Source organism: Pan paniscus, chromosome 11, assembly GCF_029289425.2.
Source record: "Pan paniscus chromosome 11, NHGRI_mPanPan1-v2.0_pri, whole genome shotgun sequence".
Lineage (NCBI taxonomy): Eukaryota > Metazoa > Chordata > Mammalia > Primates > Hominidae > Pan > Pan paniscus.
Genome location: NC_073260.2, coordinates 2,799,920 through 2,810,124, shown reverse-complemented (window position 1 = coordinate 2,810,124; position 10,205 = coordinate 2,799,920). Strand labels below are relative to the sequence as shown.

At 55.4% G+C, this 10,205-nt stretch overlaps 1 long non-coding RNA gene across 1 annotated transcript; it reads right to left on the bottom strand.

Annotated features, from left to right (window-relative positions):
• Positions 1-1,546: 1,546 nt before the first annotated feature.
• LOC134728554 (uncharacterized) lies at positions 1,547-9,779 on the bottom strand. Its single transcript, XR_010109081.1, has 3 exons — positions 9,628-9,779; positions 5,283-5,559; positions 1,547-4,039 (listed from the first exon to the last, which is right to left on the bottom strand). It is a non-coding gene; the product is annotated as an uncharacterized LOC134728554 (long non-coding RNA).
• Between the last annotated feature and the right edge of the window lie 426 nt (positions 9,780-10,205).

The window sequence follows — 10,205 nt, the reverse complement described above, 5'->3', positions numbered from 1 at the left end:
CCATGCCCTCCCCACCTTGGGCTGAAAGCAGATACCTTCTCAGGACGGGGTCTCCTGTGCCATTTTACTGCTGAGACCACTGAGGCCAACAGAGTGGCTACAGGGTTGCTGGCAGTTGTAGCCACCCATGTCAATGGCACTCCTGGGAATTGTGCAGTTTACAACCGGCACCACTGTGCTTGGCAGCTCTTGATGACTCCTACTTGGTGCTTAAACCTGGCCAGTCTCATCTCTCCCTACCCTCTGTGCTGACAGGCTCGAGTGACAGCAAGTGTCAGAGGCTTGGGGGTGCGGGGCCGGCCCCTTGGTGGGCTCTGCCAGCATTCTTGGGATGCCTGTGTCCATTCAGCAGTCAAGGCACTCGCTATGCAAACATGCAGGGCCTCACACAATGGTCCCCGCCAGACTTTCCCACCTCCTCTCTACCCCCATTGTCCTTCCCTCTGGGGAAGGGCAGCATAGCCAGGAGGCAGAGACAGAGCCAGTGCCTTTCTGCAGGGCGGGTGTACCCAGAGATGAACGGCCATGCACAGAAGACACTGATGAATGAGGCCAGCGTCCCCAGAAACGCGGCCCTGGAAGCTGCCCCAGCCCAGGCCGGAGGGAGGGGCTGTCCCACCTCCCTGTCCCTCCCGCATCTCTGGGCCTGAAGCTCAGACCCTGGGAACTCCCTTCGGGTGGAGGGGGCTGGCTTGTCGGACCTCCCGCCTCAACGTGGTCCACTCCCTTCCCTCCAGCTCAGTGCAGCCTCCTCTGGGTCTGGCCCCTCACAGCATTGCCCTTGTCACAGGAGACTGTCATCACCCACAGCTTGTCACCCTGTCCCTCTGCCAAGGTCTGAGTTTGAGAGCACAGAGCCTACCTTGCAGGGTTGAGCTCTGTCTGCCCAGTGCAGCAGTGTGGGATGAGTGAATAAGCAACCGGTGGGCCCTTCCCCATGAGGCCCTGCAGGCGTGCTGAGCTCTCCACCTGCCCTGGGCACCTGTCTCTGCGTTCCGCCCCGCTCTGCGCTCTCTCACCAGCTCTGGACACCAATGGGCACGGCTCCCTTCTCACCTGCAACGTGGAACTTAGAGACAGTCCCTTATCACAGCCCGAAAACCTCCTTCCTCGGTCTTTTCTTTGCTCATCGAATATTCTGCTGTGCTGTGTGGCGTGCACCGGCCAGCGATGAGTATGTAGGTTTTTCCTGAGAAGCTAAGGAGCTGCGCTGCAATGACCTCGTCCCCAAGATCACCACAGGCAGCACGACTTCCTCGAAGCGGGGTCAAAGGATTCGTCCTTCTGAGAGATTTTTCCGAGTTGCCCTCTGTAGGGAGTGCAACCACTTACAACACTTGCTGGTCCCTGCCTCCTCCCGGTGCAGACAACACCATGTAATCAAAGCCGTGGCCAACCTGATAGGAAACACGCTGTCAGTGCCATTTTAGTTTGCATTTCTCTCACCAAGAAGGAGGTGGAGGACCAGGCGCAGCGGCTCACGCCTGAAATCCCAGCACTTGGGAGGCCGAGGCAGGCAGATCACCTGAAGTCAGGAGTTCAAGACCAGCCTGGCCAATATGGCGTGGCCCCATCTCTACTAAAAATACAAAAACTAGCCGGGCACGGTGCCACACACCTGTCATCCCAGCTACTTGGGAGGCTGAGACAGGAGAATCGCTTGAACCCGAGAGTTGGAGGTGGCAGTGAGCTGAGATCGCACCACTGCACTCCAGCCTGGGGGACAGAGCGAGACTCTGTCTCACACATACAAAAAAAAAAAAAAAAAAGAGTGGGGGAGCATCTTTTTGCATGTTTATGGAGCATTTGTTTTTCCTTTCGTGTGAATGCTCTGTTCGTATTCTTTGCTTTCCATTTTTTCCCTGTGCTGGATTATAACCTCATTATTGATTTGTCAGAGCTCTTTCTAAATGAGAGAATTCAGCCCTTCGAGGGGGATAGAGTTCACAAGGATTTCCCCGCTTGCCTAAACAGCAGACTTTGACTTTGCTTAATGTGGTTGTTGCTACGCAGAAATTTTATTTTATGGAGTTGAATTCATTTATTTATGTATTTGAGGCCGAGTCTTGCTGTGTCCCCAGGCTGGAGGGCAGTGGTGTGATCACGGCTCACTGCAGCCTCCACCTCCTGAGCTCAAGTGATCCTCCCACCTCAGCCTCCTGGGTAACTGAAACCGCAGGCATGTGCCATCACGCCCAGCTAATTTTTGCTTTTTTTTTTTTTTTTGTAAAAACAGTGTTTCTCCATGTTGCCCAGGCTGGTCTCAAACTCCTGAACTCAAACGTCCACCCGCCTCGGTCTCTTAAAGTTCTGGGATTACAGGCGTAAGCCATCGCGCCCAGCCTATGGAATTGAATTTATTTTTAAAAATTTATGTGTTGGATTTTTGTATTTTGCATCATGCTTAGGAGGGTCTCGCCTCAAGCTTCTAAAGATGCATCTTCTGTTGCTTTCTAGACTTTGTGGTTTTATTTTTTACATTGAAATCTCAGATCCATCTGAAATTTATTTTGGTATGAGGTGTGAGACATTCAACTTTATTTTTTCTGGATGGCTCCCCGGCTTCCCAGGTGTGGAGGGGTTTTTGAATGATCTGTTTTTATCACTGATTTGACATTCTGTCTTTGTCACATGCCACATTCCTTATCTGTTTGAGTCTGTTTCTGGACTCGGCGCCGTTGGTCTTCGTGCCTGTTCTTGTGCCAGTATCACTCTGTTTTAACCACTGTGGGTTTTGTTTTGTTTTGTTTTTTCTTGAGACGGAGTTTCGCTCTTGTTGCCCAGTCTGGAGTGCAGTGGCGCAATCTCAGCTCACCGTAACCTCCGCCTCCCAGGTTCAAGTGATTCTCCTGCCTCAGCCTTCCAAGTAGCTGGGATTACAGCCATGCGCCACCACCATGCCTGGCTAATTTTTGTATTTTTTGAGTAGAGGCGGGGTTTCACCATGCTGGCCAGGCTGATCTTAAACTCCTGACCTCAGGTAATCCGCCCGCCTCGGCCTCCCAAAGTGCTGGGATTACAGGCGTCAGCCACCGCGCCGGGCCACATCCTCCCTTTCCTAACACCCATCTGTGAACAGGCCTCGCTCTGCCACTGCTCGGCCGAGTCTGTCCTCATGAGGCTGCTTTTTGTTTTGTTTTGTTTTGTTTGTTTTGAGACAGAGTCTCGCTCTGTCACCCAGGCTGGAGTGCAGTGGTGTGATCTCGGCTCACTGCAACCTCTGCCTCCTCAGTTCAAGCGATTCTCCTGCCACAGCCTCCTGAGTAGCTGGGATTACAGACATGCACCACCACGCCTGGCTAATTTTTGTATTTTTAACGGAGATGGGGTTTCACCATCTTGGCCAGACTGGTCTTGAACTCCTGACCTCAGGTGATCCACCCGCCTCAGCCTCCCAAAGTGCCGGGATTACAGGCCTGAGATTACACCGCGCCCGGCCCTGATAAGGCTGTTACACCTCAGCGTCCGGGACACAATTCGGTTACTTAGAACATCAGCAACGGAGCTGTGCTGCTCTACAAAGATCTCAGCGATGTCTGATCCAGCCCCCTGTGGTACAGATGGGGAAACTGAGGCACAAAGCAGCAGCGTGATCTGTGGAAGATCACAAAAGGAGACAGGGGGTGTCAGGCACAACCGTCAGCACCGGAGTTTATTGGGCACCTCCGAGGGGCCGGGTGTAGGTGGAGTCCGAGGGGCCGGGTGCAGGTGGAGGACCTGCCGTTGTTGTCTGGTTTTACCCTCTCTCGTAAGGCTGGGCCTGAGTCCTGGAGAGAAGGGCAAGGCGCAGAGAGGCAGTGGACTGGCCTGAGGCCGCACCACCAGCGGGGCGGGGAGGACCAGGTCTGGAGCCGGGAGGTCTACACCTCTGGGGTCTGCTGATCTCCAGCTCTGCTGGCCTGCAGTGTTTTGGGTGCTGGCCTCTGCTGGGAGCTGGGGGAGGGTGGGGTGGCCTGGCAGAGGCCGAGGAGCCCAGCCCCACTTGAATCCAAGGCCGCGTGTCTGCAGGTTGGGGGTATCAGGGAGCAAGTCCAGCCACCTGGAAGAGGAGCCGAGGCAGAGGCTGAGGGTCCAGACAGAGGCCTCCTGCCTGCCCAGCTCTGCCAGTCGCTGTCACACACCGATGCTTGCAGAGACATAACAGGGTGTGGAGGCGACCGGGTGGCCCGGCAGGACCCCCAACAGGCACAGTCACCCGGGATCCGGCAGAGGACACCTTGTCAGGGCAGGCCTTGTGTGCAAAAACAGGTGCCGCGGGCCCAGCCTGCCCAGCCTGCCCAGCCTGGGGCCCGGACTCCACAAGATCTGGGCTGCACCCAGCCCCCTGCCAGCCCCCTGCCAGCCCCCTGCCTTCCCTCCATTTTCACCACCACATGCTTCTCTCTCTCCTCGTTCAGTCTCCCTACCAAAGCTTAATTCCTGCCCTTTCATCAAGCCGTGTTTGCACATGAGGTGCTGTGCCAGGCCAAGGACCTCACTGCCAGCTGGGCCTGGCAAGGAGAGGGGAACTGACTCATCCTGGGAGCCCAGGGTGGTGGGGCTTTCCCCACTTGGGCCAGGGTAGTGGTGAGGAGGCTGTCTCCAGAGAGGCTGAGGTGAGGGCAGGAGTAGCGAGAAGATTTAGGGTCGTGGCAAGGCTGGCCTAGGCCCTGTGGGGTGGCAGGAGAGGGCAGAGCCCGGGACTCGGGTCCCCACTTCCAGCGGAGGCTGGGCTGTCAGGAGGGCCACACCCTCATCCGCTCCTCAGTGCCCCCTCGTCCACTCCAGAGGACACAGTGGTCCCTGCCTCTTGGCCTCCCACCCTTGGCTCACAGCGCTCTGCTGGGAACTCCCCTCACTCCCCTTGAGTAACTGGGGGCCTTTGTTCCCCAGAGCAGTGAGCCAAATGGTGAATGGTGGCCCCCAAGAGCCATGTCCACCTCCCAAGTCCCGGAACCTGCAGATGTGCAGATGGAAACTTGTTTTTTTGTTTGTTTGTTTGTTTTTGGAGACAGACTCTCACTCTATCCCCCAAGCTGCAGTGCAGTGGCACGATCTCGGCTCACTGCAACCTCCGCCTCCCGGGTTCAAGCGATTCTCACGCCTCAGCTTCCTGAGTAGCTGGGATTACAGGCATCCACCGCCACACCCGGCTAATTTTTGTATTTTTAGTAGAGACGGGGTTTCACCACATTGGCCAGGCTGGTCTTGAACTCCTGACCTCAAGTGATCTGCCCGCCTCGGCCTCCCCCAGTGCTGGGATTTCAGATGTGAGCCGCCGCAAAGCCCAGCTGGAAACTTACTTGGAATTAGGGTCTTCGCAGTTGTGATGGAGGTAGGGATCTCCAGCAGATGATATTATCCTGGAGTACCTGGAAGGGCCCTAAATCCAGTGACAGGTGTCCTTCTAAGAGGCAGAAGAGGAGACACAGACACAGAGAACAGGAGGCCACTCGGCAGTGGCGTGTGGAAATCTGAGTAGACAGTGGCTGAGGCTTCCCCCGTGCCCGTCTGCCCCATCCAGGCTCCAGGAAGAAGGAGGTGTCTGTCCTTTTCTCTCTCACGCTGTGTCCTCAGCACCTAGAACGTAACAGGTATTTGTCTGTGGATGGACACAAAAAGAGGCGAGACTGGATCAGAGATCCCAGCGAACAGCGCCCAGGCTCCAGGGCTGGAGGAGCTGCGGGGCTCGGACAAACCCCAGGTGCTGGCGGCATCACCGCGGGCTCCTTTGACTTCAAGACCCATAAGTGTAAGGCCGGGTGCAGTGGCTCACGCCTGTAATCCCAGCACTTTGGGAGGCTGAGGTGGGTGGATCACGAGGTCAGGAGATCGAGACCATCCTGACTAACACGGTGAAACCCCGTCTCTACTAAAAATACAAAAAAATTAGCCGGGCGTGGTGGCGGGCGCCTGTAGTCCCAGCTATTCAGGAGGCTGAGGCAGGAGAATGGCATGAACCCGGGAGGCGGAGCTTGCAGTGAGCCGAGATCACGCCACTGCACTCCAGCCTGGCCGACAGAGCGAGACTCCATCTCAAAAAAAAAAAAAAAAAGACCTGTAAGTGTTCCCAGTCTTCCAGAAAATGCTGATTGCATCTAAAGAAGTAATCCCATAAACTGGAGGTAAATCTGCACAAGAACGCGGGCTTTGGTTAAGATGCTTTTGGACAGGTGGAAACCAGCCAGCTCTGACGGTTCCAGCATGGGAGTGTGTGGCACGTAGGCATCCCTGTCGTGACCATGCAGTCATCGCGCTGCGCTGCTGGCCTGGCACCTCCCAGATACCAAACACCCAGACAGCACCTCCTGCTGAAATCCCCACAAACACGGCCGGGGGACACTGAGGCCCAGAGGGTGGGGTGTGGGGGTGGCCTCGGGGCATGAGCCAGGCTCTGGGCCCCTCCCCACACCGGGGCTAGCTATTTCTCTTCCTGAGTGATGAGAACTTCGAGGCAGGGACGTTCTCTGAAAAGTCAGATACAACCTGAGCCTGCTATGGTGCAGCAGTCGAGCCGCCGGGTGCCCCCACAGCTGTGGCCCAGGAGCCCTGCCCTGGGGAACCCTGATTTCCTGGCGGGAGGCTGTGTCTGTGGGACTCTGATTCACAATAGCGGGAAGATTCCAAGTGACAGGGTGAGGCTGTCAGTCCCAAGCCACGTCCCCTGAGAACATCATCAACCTGGAGTGTAAAATGTGACAAGGAAGAGGCTGGAAGGGGCCGCCCTCCCATCCCACTCCCCGGAGTCCGTGGGGCAGACCCTCACCTGCAAGTTTGCAGCCTGGACCAGGCAGCTTCTCAGGAAGGAAGCCGAGCCGGGAAGCTCTGTTGGGGAGCACTCTCCCCACCCAGCAACGTTCAGGGGCCTGGCCTGGGGCGGGGCCTGTAGTCAGAGGTCCCCGAGGCTGGGGGCCCACATGAGCCCAGCAGGGACTGCCATTCCCAAAGAAGTTATTTTTATGCCATAAATGCTTGTGGGAAAGTGAGGGGGACCCATGGGAGGCAAGGGAAACATTGAGACCCCAGTCACGGGCAAGAAGGAAGGAACTGTTTGCTCCAATGAGGCTGCGCCCACCCCAGCCTGGGGAGGGACATGTGGGCGGGGCACCACAGGAGGAAGAAGCTGGCCTTCTCCCACCTGGCTGAATGCCAGGGGTCAGGGGGAGGGTGGTGGCCCCACATCACAGGGCCCCTGGTCCTCCCAGGGGATGTGGCTGGGCTCTGGGGGAGGGGCTTGGAGCTCCACACTGGGGCCAGGCGCCTGGCCTCCGAAGGAGATGTGGGGTCTCTGGGACCCTCACCTCTGCCTTCAGCTCCGATTCAGGGCTCATTCTGGCCACTGAGCATGGCCGGGGATGGGGGCCCTGCCCCACACACTGGGTGCTGAAATGAGCCTGTTCAGACAGGACCCACGCAGTTTGTCTCCCTCAAAATCCAGGTGCCTCCTTCAGTTCCCAGCTGTGTTGAGCCACCTGGGGCCCAGGGCAGCCCCGGCAGGGCAGGGATGGTGTCTGCCCAGCTCTGCCTTCGGCCAGGCCCCCAGACCGTTTGAGGCTTCAGCCTCAAACCGGGACCTCCAGCAGGGTGAGCCTCCTGCAGGCAGTGCCCTTCCCCTGTGCTCACCTGCAGCCTCTGGGGCCCAACACAAGACCCGCTTAGAAGGTAGCACATCCTGCTGGGAATACCTGCCCCCGCCTGGGCCTCCCCTCCCTCACCCCTACCTCTCCTTCACTCAGTCACTCGCTTGCTCACTCATTCACTCACTCCTTCACTCACTCACTCACTCATTCACTCACTCATTCACTCACTCATTCACTCATTCCCTCACTCATTCACTCCTTCGCTCACTCATTCACTCACTCATTCACTCACTCGCTCACTCATTCACTCACTCATTCATTCACTCACCCACTCATTCACTCACTCGCTCATTCACTCACTCACTCATTCCCTCACTCATTCTCTCACTCACTCCCTGACTCATTCACTCACTCACTCATTCACTCACTCACTCATTCTCTCACTCATTCCCTCACTCATTCTCTCACTCACTCCCTGACTCATTCACTCACTCATTCATTCACTCACTCATTCACTCACTTATTCCCTCATTCATTCACTCATTCACTCGTTCACTCACTCATTCACTCACTCACTCGTTCACTCACTCACTCGTTCACTCACTCACTCATTCCCTCACTCACTCATTCACTCACTCACTTATTCGCTCACTCATTCACTCACTCATTTGCTCACTCATTCCCTCATTCACTCATTCACTCACTCACTCACTCTTTCACTCACTCACTCATTCACTCACTCACTCATTCACTCACTCACTCATTCACTCACTCACTCATTCCCTCACTCACTCATTCACTCACTCACTCATTCGCTCATTCACTCACTCACTCATTCGCTCGTTCACTCACTCACTCATTCGCTCACTCACTCACTCATTCACTCACTCACTCACTCATTCACTCATTCACTCACTCATTCCCTCATTCATTCACTCGTTCACTCACTCACTCATTCACTCATTCACTTGTTCACTCACTCACTCATTCCCTCACTCATTCCCTCACTCGCCCATTCACTCACTCACTCACTCATTCACTCACTCATTCACTCATTCACTCAATCATTCCCTCATTCATTCACTCATTCACTCACTCATTCACTCACTCATTCACTCGCTTACTCACTCACTCGCCCACTTACTCATTCACTTGCTCACTCACTCGCTCACTTACTCGTTCACTCACTCACTCCCTCGCTCATTCACTCCCTTGCTCCCTCACTCGCTAACTTACTCATTCACTCACTCACTCCCTTGCTCATTCACTCCCTCACTCACCCATTCACTCTCTCACTCTTCACTCACTCATTCACGCATTCATTCACTCACTCATTCACTCACTCACTCGCTCACTCACTCATTCTCTCACTCACTCATTCACTCGCTCATTCGCTCACTCACTCATTCACTCGCTCATTCGCTCACTCACTCATTCACTCGCTCATTCGCTCACTCACTCGCTCATTCACTCACTCACTCATTTACTCACTCATTCAGTCCTTCACTCATTCAGTCATTCAGTCACTCACTCATTCACTCACTCACTTATTCGCTCATTCACTCATTCACTCACTCTTTCATTCACTCACTCATTCATTTGCTCACTCCTTCAGTCACTCACTCACCCACACACTCACCCACACACTCACCCACTCACTCACCCACTCATTCACTCAATCACTCATTCACTCGCTCATTGACTCTTAGTCACTCACTCATTCACTCACTCATTCATTTGCTCACTCATTCATTCACTAACTCACCCACTCATTCACAAACTCATTCACTCATACACTCACTCATTCACTCTCACTTATTCAGTTGCTCACTCACCCACTCACTCATTCTCACTCACTTGCTCATTTACTCACTGAATCACTCACCCATTCACTTACTCATTCAGTCACTCACTCATTTGCTCACTCATTCATTCACTCATTCGTCCATCCATTTATTCAACAGATGTTGTCTGAGCCCAGCTGTACACCAGACACAGAGATAAGGGAGGTAGGGAGACAGGAAAAAGGGAGGAAGGAGGAAGCCTCATGGCATAGGAACCAACTGACCGCCTCTGTATCCAGTGCTCTGTGGGCTGTTGCAGGCAGGAGGCACTGGATGTTCCTGGGGAAGGTTGCCACCCGTGTCACAGGTGGGGCCAGGCCTGCCGTGTGGCCCACTGGCCCCTGTGGCTGTTCTTCTGCACTTCAGTCTCTCCTGGTAGGCACCATGCACCGTGGAAGCCTGAAACGGGTCCTGGGACAGCAGGACAGGGCAGCGTGTGTTTCTGAGGCCTCTCAGCTCCCTGAGACATAGGTGGGCAAAGGGGACACTGCCAGCCACACCTTCCTGGCCTTGCCCTTAAGGTGCCTGGAGTCAGGTGCTTCGTCTCCAGAGAGACCCAGGGATGGGCCAAGCATGAGCTGCCCCTGACCCACTGGGCACCTGTCACTGAGGGAGGGCCACCCCCCACTATCCTGGCCCAGCTCAGGGAAGCCCACTTGTGCCTCCTTGGGTTCCCAGCCACGCTGAGCCACCTGGGGCCTTCGATAGCCAAGACAGTGCCTGGCAGGGCGGGGCAGAGATGGAGTGTGTCTGCATCCACCTGTGCCTGCCTGTGCCCAACTGTGCCAACCTGTGTCTGCCT